The sequence below is a fragment of the Pleurodeles waltl genome, chromosome 4_2 (genome assembly GCF_031143425.1).
Source record: "Pleurodeles waltl isolate 20211129_DDA chromosome 4_2, aPleWal1.hap1.20221129, whole genome shotgun sequence".
NCBI lineage: Eukaryota > Metazoa > Chordata > Amphibia > Caudata > Salamandridae > Pleurodeles > Pleurodeles waltl.
The window spans coordinates 876,087,371-876,102,442 of NC_090443.1; the positions used below are offsets into that span (position 1 = coordinate 876,087,371).

The 15,072-nt window shown below is 43.3% G+C and overlaps 1 protein-coding gene across 1 annotated transcript in view; it reads left to right on the forward strand.

Moving 5' to 3' along the window:
* Positions 1-15,072, forward strand: part of SLC1A7 (solute carrier family 1 member 7) — a 605,311-nt gene that overhangs the window by 304,495 nt on the left and 285,744 nt on the right. The window lies entirely within an intron of this gene.

Sequence of the window (15,072 nt, forward strand, 5' to 3'; positions counted from 1 at the left end):
TAACGAAGCTTGCCACTCCTTTGGGTGAGGGCCAGTAAATCCTATAAAGGATTTCCTTAATGAACTCCTAAACACCAACTCACCTACCTCAGTGCAGTGTTGGTGAAGCAAAGAAACAACACACTACTTTAATTATAGCTTGAGAATGTACCCAGATCTGGTTGAGGGCCTTTGGTATCAAGTGGTACTTAGAAGAGCTATTTTTCTTCCATTTTTATTTGTGTCTGTTAATGGATCATTGATTGTCAGCAAGATCTGTAGAATACCAGGGTGCTGAGGGTTTTGGCTTGCACTTGAGTGTTGTAATTCGACATGGGCTTTCACATTGCTTCCAAAAATATGCTGAAGTTCTTTAGAAAGGTGTTGGTATCAGAAGAGGAGTTGACAGAGTGAGAGATGAATTCCAGCATTAGGTTGACTATGGAGAAGTCTGAAGGATCTGAACGTTTTTTGTTCTCTTTTATGTTTGCATTGGTTTGTTGGTATTGTTGGCAGTACACTGAGCAGGAAGATAGGAATGGCAAAGTGTTCAGTCCAGTCCAAGTTTATAGGTGGTTTGCATTGGATTGTTGGTGATCGGAGAAGACAAAACCAAGGATGTGGCCTGTGCATTGTGTTGGTTGTGTTGAGCGTATGATGGGGTTGAAGAAGGTGTCTCATGTTTTTTTGAGCTTGCATTGTCTGAGAGGTTGAAATCAAACAAGAGGGTGGTGTGGACTTGTAAAATGTCTGAGGTGGTGAGGAAATTGGAGATTTCTTCAATAAAGTCTTATTCTGCCCTGGGGGCCTATAGATAAGATGAAATGTGGCAGTCTGAGTTTCAGAGAGAGGGAAGTGGCATGTCAGCAGCTTCATGGAGTAGAATGTACTTGTCTGCATAGAGTGCAGGACCAGGAGAAGTTATGGTGTCCACATGATGGATGCTTTAGCCTGTGGGAAGAAGGATGTCTTGTAAGTACAGTGTGGCCATATTAAGTATATGGTCTGGGAGTTTGTCGAAATGAACTCCACAGTTCCATAATGGCTACACTGAATACTGGAAGTTTGATATCAAACTTCTCAGAATAATAAACCCACACTGATGCCAGTGTTGGATTTATTACAAAATGCACACAGAGGGCATCTTAGAGATGCCCCCTGTATTTTACCCAATACTTCAGTGCAGGACTGACTGGTCTGTGCCAGCCTGCCACTGAGACGAGTTTCTGACCTCATAGGATGAGAGCCTTTGTGCTCTCTGAGGCCAGAAACAAAGCCTGCCCTGGGTGGAGGTGCTTCACACTTCCACCCTGCAGGAACTGTAACACCTAGCAGTGAGCCATAAAGGCTCAGGCTTCGTGTAACAATGCCCCAGGGCACTCCAGCTAGTGGAGATGTCCACCCCCCAGACACAGCCCCCACTTTTGGCATCAAGTCCAGAGGAGATAATGAGAAAAACAAGGAGGAGTCACCCACCAGTCAGGACAGCCCCTAAGGTGTCCTGAGCTGAGGTGACCCCTGCCTTAAGAAAGCCTCCATCTTGGTTTTGGAGGATTCCCCCAATAGGACTAGGGATGTGCCCCCCTGCCCTCAGGGAGGAGGCACAATGAGGGTGTAGCCACCCTCAAGGACAGTAGCCATTGGCTACTGCCCCCCCAGACCTAAACACCCCCCTAAATTCAGTATTTAGGGGCGACCCTGAACCCAGGAAATCAGATTCCTGCAACCTGAAGAAAGAAGAGGGACTGCTGACCTGAAAGTCCCTCAGAGACGACGGAGACATTAACTGACTTGGCTCCAGCCCTACTGGCCTGTCTCCAGACTCAAAGAACCTGCACAGCGACGCATCCAGCGGAACCAGTGACCTCTGAGGTCTCAGGGGACTGCCCTGCACCTAAAGGACCAAGAAACTCCCAAGAACAGCTGCACTGTTCAGAAACTGCAAAAACTTTGCAGTTTTGAAACACCTTCAAAGAGACTCTCACTTTCTGCCAAAAGCGTGAGTCTTCACAATCTGCACCCAACGCCCCCGGCTCGAGTCCAGGACAACAAACACCGCAGAGAGGACTCAAAGGCTACTCCAACAATGTGGACACCCTGAGTTGACCCCACTGCACCCCCACAGCGACGCCTGCAGAGAGGATCCAGAGGCTCCCCTTGAGCGTGACTGCCTGGTAACAGAGGAACTCGACGCCTGAACCAAGCGCTGCACCCACAGCCTCCAGGACTGAGAGGAACCACCTACCAGTGCAGGAGTGACCAGCAGGCGGCCCTCATCCTAACCCAGTCGGTGGCTGGACCAAGAAGCCCCCCTGTGCCCTGCCTGAATTGCCTAAGTGACCCTCCATTGCTTTCTATAGCAAACCCGACCGCCCCTATGCCACTGAGGGTGTGTTTCGTGGGCTTGTGTGTCCCCCCCCAGTGCTCTACAAAACCCCACTGGTTTGCTCCCCGAGGACGCAGGTACTTACCTGTAAACAGACTAGGACCGGAGCACCCCTGTTCTTCATAGGCGCCTATATGTTTTGGGCCCTCCTTTGACCTCTGCACCTGACCGGCCCTGTGTTGCTGGTGCAGTGGCTTTGGGGTTGCCTTGAACCCCCAACGGTGGGCTGCATATGCTCAGGAGACTGACTGTGTAAGTGCTTTACTTATCTGCAAAAATATAACAAACTTACCTCCCCCAGGAACTGTTGATTTTTGCACTGTGTCCACTTTTAAAATAGCTTATTGCCATTTTAACCAAAACTGTGTGTACTACTGTTTTAAATCAAAGTTCTATACTTACCTGTTTGAAGTACCTTGCATTTTATGTACTTACCTCAAATCTTGAATCTTGTGGTTCTAAAATAAATTAAGAAAATATATTTTTCTATATAAAACCTATTGGCCTGAAGTTAAGTCTTTAAGTGTGTGTTCCTCATTTATTCCCTGTGTGTGTACAAGAAATGCTTAACACTGCCCTCTGATAAGCCTACTGCTCAACCACACTACCACAAAATAGAGCATTAGTATTATCTAATTTTGCCACTATCAACTTCTAAGGGGAACCCTTGCACTCAGTGCACACTATCTCTCACTCAACGCATCGAACCCGGGGCGTCCGTAAACCCCACAACCTGAAGAGGATCCCAGTCTCCGCGCAGGAAATCGACGCAAAGCCTGCCCTGCATGAAAACTTGCTGACGCATCGTCTGTGTGCGCCAGAACAATCGACGCACACCTCCCCATTTTCCATGCAACTCCTCCTCGCGGTCCCTTGCGGAGAATTTGAAAGCAAACCAGGTACATTTTGTGCTTGCAAGAGACATTTGTTGCTTTTTAAGAACTAAAGACTCTTCATATCCTTTTCCAGGTGATATTTCAAAGTGTACTTATTGAATCTTAATCGTTTTGACCTGCACCTTACCAAATAAATATTAAATATTTTTCTAAACACTATATGGTGTATTTTATGGTGTTCTACAGTGTTACTGCATGATTTATTGCACAAATACTTTACACATTGCCTTCTAAGTTAAGCCTGACTGCTCAGTGCCAAGCTACCAGAGGGTGGGCACAGGATAATTTGGATTGTGTGTGACTTACCCTGACTAGAGTTAGGGTCCCTGCTTGGACAGGGGGTAACCTGACTGCCAACCAAAGACCCCATTTCTAACACTGTGCAGATGGATAATGGGAAATGAAGTGATGCCACTTTCTGTGCAGATGGATGATGGGAAATTAAGTCCTCTTTTTTAGCTTGTTTTAAAGATGGTTTTAGTGGGAAACTAGTGAAGTCAATTTCTGTGCAGATGGATGATGTAAAATGTAGTAATTTCGCTTCCTCTTGCTTGACTTCTTCTTTTAAAGATGTTTTTGATGGGAATCCTATGAGGTCACTTCCTGTGCACATGAATAATGGGAAATGAAGTCACCTTGCTTGGCTTCTTCATTTAAAGACAGTTTTGGCAGGACATTATTGATGTCACTTCCTGTGCAGATGGATTCTGGGAACACTTGGACAAGGGTGCACAGCATATGGCCACATATGTGTCTTCAATCTTCTAATTAGCTCTGGCAATATAAGTAGAAACACTTTCTAGAGCAAAGGGAGGTAGGAGCGATGTCACTATGACAGCAACTGATATCATGATCAAAACAATGAGTGCGTTAATCAGTTACTTTTTATGTAGAGTAAAAGGGGTATACCTTTTTATCTGTGGGGTTTCATTTGAGAATTGAAGTTCTAGTCCTGGGGTCACATATGCAGTTTGGGGACAGTCAGCTTCACAGGCAGACATGTTTGCATTGTTTGAGTATTTTCTATTTTGGTGAATGCCATCTTAAAGTCCAGGTTGGGTCCACCTCAGATGTGGGCATTCAGAATTGTTTAGCTGAAATAACAGCGATATTGGAAGTGTTTTAAGTTATTAGTGGCTTCAAATAATGAGTAGTGAAAACGTCCCTAATAGTTCTCCAGAATGGGAGAATTTCAGTCTTAAATTTCATATTTTAAACCTAAACACATGTTAAGGATAAGTAAGACAAGTGAAACAATGGATGATGAAGTTGCTAAATACTTAGTTTACACATCTGTACTGGGCGATCCAAGCCGTATCTGGTTGCCATGTTGGAGAAATTTGAGGGACATGAGAGATAGTAGGCCCATTTGGGCTGTACATTTTCAGATGCTTAGGGCAACAGATATAGAAGATAATTGTATAGTGTATCTATGGATGTTATACCCTGGTTTAGATATTTTTGTGTTTTTTTATAATGTTAGGAGTGGGAGTCTCATGAATGTAGAAATTCATGTTAGGAAAAAAGTAAGTCATGCAATTGTAATGGAGCCATGTTTGTACTCCAGAGATATGGAAAGGTAGAGGTTAAGCAAGGGGTTTGTGGTAAAACAGATATAACTGTGTAAGGTTTTATGTAAAAAGGTATGCGCACTATTAGATCTGTTTCCTTTCTCATGTGTGAAATTCACCAGCATTACGAGACAACTCTCCATTTCAACCTTTATACATTACCACAACTGCAGCGTAGCATGGAGTGATCTCACGTGACAGGCACGAGTTTGCAGAGACTACCATGTGTTTGGAAAACTAGTAAACCATTCCATGAACTGTATCTGCACTGTATGAATTGTAAGTGATGTAACCTTTCTGGAAGTGATGTCACTTCCTGTGCAGTTGGATGATGAGAAGTGAAGTTCTCTTACTGCCTTCTTTTTAAGATTGCTTTGGCAGGAAACCAGTGATGTCACTTCCAGTGCAGATGGGTAATGATAAATCCAGCAATGTCACTTCCTGTGTAGTTGGATGATGGGAAATAAACTCTAATTACTTGGCTTCTTCTTTTAATTTAAAGACAGTGTTGACAGGAAACCTGCTTTGTCCCTCCTTTGCATATGAATAATGGGAAATACAGCGCTGTCACTTCCTGTGCAAATGGATAATGAGACGTTTTGTAATTTCACTTCCTGTGCAGATGGATGAAAGGACATGAAAATCTCTTTCTTGGCTTCTTCTTCTAAAGATGTGTTTGGTGGTAAATCTGTGATGTCAACTGCTGTGCTCCGGTGGCAGCTGCTAGCGATAGAGAGGGGTGGGGCAGGCAAATGGGTGGAGGATGCAAGCACTACAAAATGTTAACTACATTCATGCCGACATATATCATATATATGTGGCTAGAGGATAGTATCATACACGCTGAGGCAGGGTTGCAGTGTTCAAGTGTTTGCTACTTTGGTGCACCATCCTAAAGTCCAGATTGCAGCCGCCCCGGATGTCGGCTTTCAGAATTGTTTAACCGAAAAAATATCCATATTGGAAATGTTTTAAGTTAGTAGCAGCTTGGAGGGGTGAGTGTTAGAGACGTCCATAATAGTTCTCCCGATGGGAGAACTTAGGGCTGCATGTACGAAATGTTGGATTTGCGACTCGCAAATTGCGAGTCAGAGCGACTTGCAATTTGCGACTCGCAAAACCTTATGTTCAACAGTATCAATGACCCTGTTAGTGATTTGCAAGGGGGTCGCAAAGACCTACCTCATGAATATTCATGAGGTAGGTCGCAATTGATATTCATGAGGTAGGTCGCAATTTGCGACCCCATTGGGAATGGTCGCCCTCACAGACAGCAGACCACCATGTCTGTGACTGCTTTCAAATAAAGCAGTTTTTTAAAAAAATGCAGCCCGTTTTCCTTAAAGCAAAACGAGATGCATTTCAAAATCCAAAAATTAAAAGTTTTCTTTTCATTTTTTCAGAGCAGGCAGTGGTCTTTAGGACCACTGCCTGCTCTGAAAAAATGTTTTTACTGCCATTCACAAAGGAAAGGGGTCCCATGGGGACCCCTTCCCGTTTGCGAATGGGTTAGCACCAGTTTGACACTGGTGCTAACTGTGATTATTTTGCGACTGCATTCACGGTTACAAAACAATCATACATAGGACTGCGTCTCGCAATTAGGAAGGGAACACCCCTTCCTAATTGCAACTCGCAAACCCTTTTTGCGATTCGGTAAATAGTTTACCAAATCGCAGAAATGGGTCTGAACATCCTAAAGTGCATTTTGCACGTCACAAACGGCCTGATTCGCTGTTTGCGACGTACATGTGGCCATTAATTCTTACATTGCATTTTTTTTTTGCGGAAACGTATGTTAAGGATAAGATGGTTGCAAGAATGGAAGATCAAATGGCTAAACATTTCATTTACACATGTCTGTACTGGGTGATCCATTCCATTCTGGAATAAAAAGTGTTTCATATATTTTATATAAAACTTACAAATGATAAAGAAGTGCAACACTGAATGGAAAGATCTTCTGTGACACAGACACACACTAATGTTTTTTTATAGCCCAATGGAAAACAAAGTAAATAGATAGCAGTATTAGCCGTAAAGCAAGATAATAGGGATCTTTGCCAGCGACCTTGAACACTAAACAAGTACTGTCTCAGAGCCCTTATGGTGCTCAATTATAAATAAGCTGAGATTGAGAGTTTTTTTGCATTCTGCAATCAGCCTTTATAAATGAGTATGGTTTAGCAACAATGCTTTTATGGTCTTTCTTCCTCTCTTCCCGCCAGAAAATGGCTAAGCAAAAACATGAGACAACCTTAACTTGTGAAACTTTTTTTTCACATATGCTAACCATGGGAGACTAAGACCCCTATCAAATGCTAGAGAATCTTTAATAAAAGCTTCCTTCAAAGCTGCCTCCTTGGTTTGCCAAACCAACAACCACAAAAATAGAGGGCTAGCTCTAACACGACCCTCTACAGAACTCATGTCCAATTCCTAATGATATATAAAATGAAAGGTTAGTGGAGGGACTGACAGTACCTTTCTACAAAGCAAGTTTTCCTCCTCTTGAATGCTGCACAGTTAGTGATACCACAGATCTCAGCTCAGCATGTTTCCACAGGCACACACTGGGGGTCATTTTGAGTTTGGTGGACGGAAAAGGCAGTCCGCCAAACTGCAGTGGTCAGGTTGCCGCCAGTGCAGCCTCCTTCCTGCGGGCCCCATTATGAGTTCCCTGCTGGGTCAGTGGGCAGAAATGGTGTTTCCGCCCGCTGGCCCAGCGGGGAACAGCCTGTAACATTGATGCCGGCAATGTTGCAGTGCATAGGGTGCACCAGCACCCATCGCACTGTTCACTGTCTGCAATGCAGACAGTGAATTGCGCAACAGGGCTGGCCATGGTGGCCCCTGCACTGCCCATGGCAAGTGCATGATTAGTGCAGGGGTATCTCACTTCTTGCCGTCAGTACACTCTGCTGCTCCAGTACTGGAACCTCGGGTGCCATTCCATCAATGCACCTCAGTTCACATACTCCAAGCCCTCAGCCGTGCCAGTGCCAAGAACCCCACCCACGCTGTCTACCAGAGCACCTAAGTTCTTGCAGTCAGTACATTCTGCTGCTCCAGTACTGGGACCTTAGGTGTCGCTCCATCAGTGCACTTCAGTTCAAACATTCTAATCCCTCAGCCGGCCAGTGCCAGGAACCCCACGTGCACTGTCTGCCAGAGCACCTCAGTTCTTGCAGTCAGTACACTCTGCTGCTCCAGTACTGGGACCTGGTACGTAGTTCCATCAGTGCACCTCAGTTCACACACTCCAAGCTCTCAGCCGTTCCAGTGCCTGAATTCCACACATTCTGTCTGCCTGAGCACCTCACTTCTTACAGTCAGTATACTCTGCTGTTCCAGTACTGGGACCTCGGGCGCAGCTCCATCAGTGCACCTCAGTTCTACCCCAGCAAGGTCACTTCCTTTCCTGTACTGGGACCCTGCTCACATTCTGTTCCATTACAGCAGCTCAATTCTAATAGTCAGTCCCACTGCCAAGCCAATACTGGACCCAAAAGAGCAAACCACAGCTCAGCCAGTGCACCTCAAGTCTAACATCCAGTGCCACTGTTTATGGGAACCATCACAGCTCCACCAGAATCCATCAATTGTAACATTCAGTGCACTTTTCTTCTCAGTACTAAGGCTCACACACACACCCTTCAGGACTCCTCTCTTCTGTGGTTCAGAGGAAATGCCACTCCCATGCTGGCCCCACTTGCAGCTCTACCAGGTCACCTCCAGGCTAACACTCGGCAACACTGGCACGCCATTAATAGGGTTCACACATAGCTCCATTAATATACATGACTTCTGACCTTGTGTGCCCATTACTATTCCAGAACTGCAGCCCACATACAACTCTGTCAGTGCACCTCAACCCTAACTTGCAGCACCCCATCATTCCAATACCAGGAATTACACGGTGCTCCATTTCTCATTCCTCACCCACTCCCTTTCTGTTATTCCAGCACTGGGCCAGGACACAGCTCTGTCTATACCCCCAGTACTGGTCTGAAGCAGCCCAATATTGGTATATTGGGATTCACATACAACTCTGCTAATGCACCTCCTGCTGCTCTTCAGTGCCCCCTGCTGTTCCACACTCTGACTCCTGTTTGAGGATGTGAGGGAGGGCAATTAAGTCTATTTTAGCTGCCACCTTTATTTGGGAGGGTCTGTTTCACCTATCTCACACCATTCTTTCCTTTACTCTATTTACTCTCAATGGTTTCTTTCTCCCCCACTTTTCTCTTTCCAGCTCTTAAAATCCACATTCGCTCTTTCTTTCAACTGTTTATTTCTACTCCTCTCACTTTTTTTTCCACCCCCCTCTTTCTCTTGCTACCTCCTCTTTCAAACTCGCAAAAACTTGGTTAGTTCTTTCCTTGTTTCGTTCCTCTCTTTTCTTTATCAGGCATTCATTCTTTCAGTATTTTTTTGTTTTCCCTTCATTCTTTCTTTGTCTTTTTTATTTGTTTTTTACTTTGTCTCGGTATGCATTCTTTCACTTAGTTTTTTAGATCTTTCGTCCTTCCTTTCTCTGGTGTTTTCTTATCTTTATCTGCCATTTCACATTTTACTATAAATCCCTCTTTTTCCCATCTGTATGTGGAAGCCACAGGTTACTTGTCAGGACCCGAAGTGTCAAAGTGGTTTTCCCATTCTGTGTCTGTGGGAAATGTGTCGGTACACACATGCCCTGTTTTTTTTTTTTTGCTGCTTCTTTCTCTCACCATCTCTCTTTTTTCTCTACTGTTCATTTTTCTTTTTCTTTTCACACTTCTTTAATTCGTTTTTCCTCTTTATCTTTCGTTCACTAGCTGCTTGCCCTTTTTTATTTTGTCTCTTACGTTTGCTCTATTTCCTCTCTTAGTTGTGTTTTCATTTTCTCGTTCTTTTTTCACTTTTCTTTTATTTCTTTGCAACTCAGTCTCCTTTTTCCTTTCGTCTGTTGTATTCCTTTTGCTTCTCTTTTTCTGCCCCACCCGCTTTCTCTCCTGAGGCCTAGTTATCAATGGAGTAAGAGGTGCAGTGACACCAGGGCCCAGAGACCTACGGACCCCACTCAACTCTAATTAATGCTGTATTTTCCTATCGAAATGCCAGTCAACTATTTTATTTTCTTACTCCAGGGCCCATGACACCGTTACTATACCACTTGTCCTCTCCATCTTTATTCCTGACTCCTTCTCTTCTTTCACCCTTCAATCCATCCCAAATTATACTTTTGCTATGGTGTTTTGAGCATTACACTCCAATGCCAAAAGTTTATTTCTGATAAAGGTTTATATGATATTTGTATATGTTTTAAGATAGAGAAAGAAGGTAAATGGAAGTGCTTTAGTTAAATGCTGGCCCACTGGACATATGACAGGAAAAGACAGTTATGAGGCAGGGCTGACCAATTTATGTGACAAGAAAAGTCCAGTTATGAGTGTACAATGCCAATAGCTCTATCTCAAGAAAATGCGAGACCTATTGCATTGCAAAAATGTGCTTGTTTTTTGCTTTGTTTAGGTTTAGAGGCCATCCTGATTCTACTCCTGTAGGCCTTGCAGTTGCTCTTGTTGGTCTAATCTTCTTTCTAACATCAGCTATGTCTTGTGTTTGCCACAGTGTGTAAAGCTTTTTTTTTTCAACCAAAGTGGTTCTCATCTCTAGGGCAGGAGGTATCAAAGCATGGAGCCAAGGGGGACCAATTGCCACTTTTGATTTTCCCAAAGACAGGCCCCCTAATGGGGGCACCGTTTGGAAACAACACTAATTTACTGTTAGAAAATGGGTTTCTGGTTGGCAGAGGTATACACCTTGTCAAAGGAAGAACCACAATCCTAGTCAGGGTAAGTAATCAACACACCCTAAATTAACCTGTGCTCACCCCCTGGTAGCTTGGCACAGAGCAGTCAGGCTTAGCTTTAGAGGCAATGTGTTAAGTATTTGTGCAACATGCCAAACAGTAAAAAAATGAAAACACCACTCAAAAAGATATCACACCTGGTTAGAAAGATAGAGCTTCATTTAATGAACAAAACAAGACCAAAACGATAAAAATCCAATAAGTAGAAGTCAAGATATACATTTTTAAAGAATAAACTTAGTTTAGTGCTTAGAAGCATAAAGCGCCAATCAGAGCTGTCTGGTCGTGATAGACCGGGTCAAATCTGAAATGTCAGGCTGACCGCGATGGAGTGCAGGTCGGATATAGGGACCAGCCTTAGCCCCCTGAAAACGGAGCCTTGGTTCGGAATTGTGTCCATGTCGAGAACAAGATGCGAGAAGGTGATGCTTTGGCATTGATCCCAGAGATGTAGGCTATGCATCAGCTCTGAACAATGCAATGTCCGAGATGCGTCAGGAATAGAGGTGATACGTTGAACAGTCGGCAATGTGGTGCTCCCAATCCTTGAAGCAGTGACGATGTGCCGGGGTTGACTAATTGCATTGCAAATGCTTGTTATACATTACAGCAAACCACTGACGAAGGGCTTTTTGCCCAAAATGCATTGGGTGAATGTTTACATGGTTACCTAACATAACATGAATTCTAACATGCAGGAGATTAAGGCTTGGATGGGCATTTCTTCAGCATTTAAAAGTTTGCAATCATGTTGCCTCTTTGAGCATTAAAGAATGATGGAATAAAAATGGGTTACTCTGTTTACTTGGATATACAGGGAGTGCAGAATTATTAGGCAAGTTGTATTTTTGAGGATTAATTTTATTATTGAACAACAACCATGTTCTCAATGAACCCAAAAAACTCATTAATATCAAAGCTGAATATTTTTGGAAGTAGTTTTTAGTTTGTTTTTAGTTTTAGCTATGTTAGGGGGATATCTGTGTGTGCAGGTGACTATTACTGTGCATAATTATTAGGCAACTTAACAAAAAACAAATATATACCCATTTCAATTATTTATTATTACCAGTGAAACCAATATAACATCTCAACATTCACAAATATACATTTCTGACATTAAAAAACAAAACAAAAACAAATCAGTGACCAATATAGCCACCTTTCTTTGCAAGGACACTCAAAAGCCTGCCATCCATGGATTCTGTCAGTGTTTTGATCTGTTCACCATCAACATTGCGTGCAGCAGCAACCACAGCCTCCCAGACACTGTTCAGAGAGGTGTACTGTTTTCCCTCCTTGTAAATCTCACATTTGATGATGGACCACAGGTTCTCAATGGGGTTCAGATCAGGTGAACAAGGAGGCCATGTCATTAGATTTCCTTCTTTTATACACTTTCTTGCCAGCCATGCTGTGGAGTACTTGGACGCGTGTGATGGAGCATTGTCCTGCATGAAAATCATGTTTTTCTTGAAGGATGCAGACTTCTTCCTGTACCACTGCTTGAAGAAGGTGTCTTCCAGGAACTGGCAGTAGGACTGGGAGTTGAGCTTGACTCCATCCTCAACCCGAAAAGGCCCCACAAGCTCATCTTTGATGATACCAGCCCAAACCAGTACTCCACCTCCACCTTGCTGGCGTCTGAGTCGGACTGGAGCTCTCTGCCCTTTACCAATCCAGCCACGGGCCCATCCATCTGGCCCATCAAGACTCACTCTCATTTCATCAGTCCATAAAACCTTAGAAAAATCAGTCTTGAGATATTTCTTGGCCCAGTCTTGACGTTTCAGCTTGTGTGTCTTGTTCAGTGGTGGTCGTCTTTCAGCCTTTCTTACCTTGGCCATGTCTCTGAGTATTGCACACCTTGTGCTTTTGGGCACTCCAGTGATGTTGCAGCTCTGAAATATGGCCAAACTGGTGGCAAGTGGCATCGTGGCAGCTGCACGCTTGACTTTTCTCAGTTCATGGGCAGTTATTTTGCGCCTTGGTTTTTCCACACGCTTCTTGCGACCCTGTTGACTATTTTGAATGAAACGCTTGATTGTTCGATGATCACGCTTCAGAAGCTTTGCAATTTTAAGAGTGCTGCATCCCTCTGCAAGATATCTCACTATTTTTGACTTTTCTGAGCCTGTCAAGTCCTTCTTTTGACCCATTTTGCCAAAGGAAAGGAAGTTGCCTAATAATTATGCACACCTGATATAGGGTGTTGATGTCATTAGACCACACCCCTTCTCATTACAGAGATGCACATCACCTAATATGCTTAATTGGTAGTAGGCTTTCGAGCCTATACAGCTTGGAGTAAGACAACATGCATAAAGAGGATGATGTGGTCAAAATACTCATTTGCCTAATAATTCTGCACTCCCTGTAAATTGGATGCTGGTTGACTTGTGTCTGCAAGGCTGTGCAGCTTGGACAAGTGCTTGATGATGCATCAGTTGCTTTTGAAGAGGGTTAACTTGCCAGATCAACATGGGAGTTTAAAACTGCACATACAGGCTCTGCAGTGGCAGACCTGAGTAATATTTGAAGGGCTACTTAAGTGGGTGGCACATTCAGTGCTGCAGGCCCACGGGTAGCATTTAATTTACAGGCCCTGGGCACAGGGAGTGCACTTTACTAGAGACTTACAAGTAAATTAATTCTGCCAGTTGTGCATAAGTGAATGTTAATGCTGTAAGCAGAGAGCACGTGCACTTTAGAATTTGTTAGCAATGGTAAAGTGCCCAGAGTGTTAACAGCAGCAAAAACGAGGTCAACAAAACAGGAAGTCTGAAAGCAAAAAGTTTTGGGGAAACCACTCCAAGGATGCCAGGTCTAACATGTACATGATACACTAAGAGTTTTATACAATCATTGACTGATTGCCACTTTTCATTTCCCAAAAACAGACTGTAAATGTCTTACAGGCAATGCTTGGAAACAACGTCTGTGATGCACTAGGAATTTTCTCTAATAATGATAACAAGCTGATGGAAATGGTATCAGAGGGGCCTTCCCAAATAACATGCCTCATCTGATGCCATTCAAAGTTTATGCTGCATCAGACGAAACACTTGTTGGCTGTTAATAAACCTATTAACAAACATTGAACTTCACCTGTACAAACAAGGATACATTACTTGCTTTTGAACTAATTTGCCTCTATTGTCTCATTACGTCTTTTGAATGTGTTTCCTTGATACCATTTTGAACATTACAATGCCATAAGTATATTTTTCATTGAATTACTCATTTTTACCTCAATGCTCTCTACATCCATCCTACCTAGGTATTTATTTTTCTCTGTTTCCATTGATAGGAGTTATGCTGCTTTTTATGGGCGAGCACAAAGCGCTCTGTACCATTCTGTAATCTCTCTTTGGGCTTCAAACTACGCCCATGTCACGTCAGTCACTTACATTGGTTCGTGGGCTTGCCTTTTAAAATCCGCTTGCTTTCATTTGTGAAAGGCATGCATACGCCATGCCTTTTCCAGTGTTTAGCCCACCTACACAGCACCGGTAAACTACTAAAAAAACATAAGAGGCTCGATGTTTTCAGCATGGTGTCCGGGCTACTTTATCTGTTTATTTTCCATGCAGCGCGTTTGCGCTGCATTTTACATAGTGTGATCACGCTGCGTTTTTTTTCTTTACAACGCTAGTAGCTCTAACTCGAGCTAATGCGAGACCCGTTGCATTGAAAATGCTTGTTTGTTTCTGTTTCTGATGCGCAGGTCTATGAAAGGGCTGTTTGACTGAAAAAGTTCCCTAGTCTACTTAAATTTTATTATTTTTTAAATTGTGGATCCAGGAAACATCCATGTGCTAATTTCCATATAGCTCTATCCCCACTGACAGCTCTGCTCAGTTTAAGACCTAAAAATAATACTTCTGCCATGCTAAATTTTCAAAAACTACTGAATGGATTGACAGCAAGCCAAGCACAGGATCTTCCTTGAGTAAAGTTCTACTGTCATGCCAAGTTTGGTGTAGTTCAATTCAGATTTTGTATTCAGTAGCAATGAATGCTATAGGAATTACAATTGGAAATGTCGCTTTTTTGACCCACCCTTTTTATTGCCTTCCCTCGATGGACCTGCTTGACTTGGCATGCCGTATCCAACATTGAACAAACTTTGTTTCGGTAAGTTTTTTGTGCAGATTTGTGAAACAGGGCCAAATTTAGTAAGAAAACAAGAAATACATTTAAATGGAAAGCCAGTTGGACCTAAGCACAACTATAGAGACTCTGTACTAGCCTCTGCCATCTCATGTTTCTATCATTTAGTTTCAGAAGTAACATTTAATCACACGTTGCCCTATTGAGCTACTATTTAGCTCTCCACAATCTGAAACGCAATCATCTTGAGTTAGGTAAATCATGCTTTACATC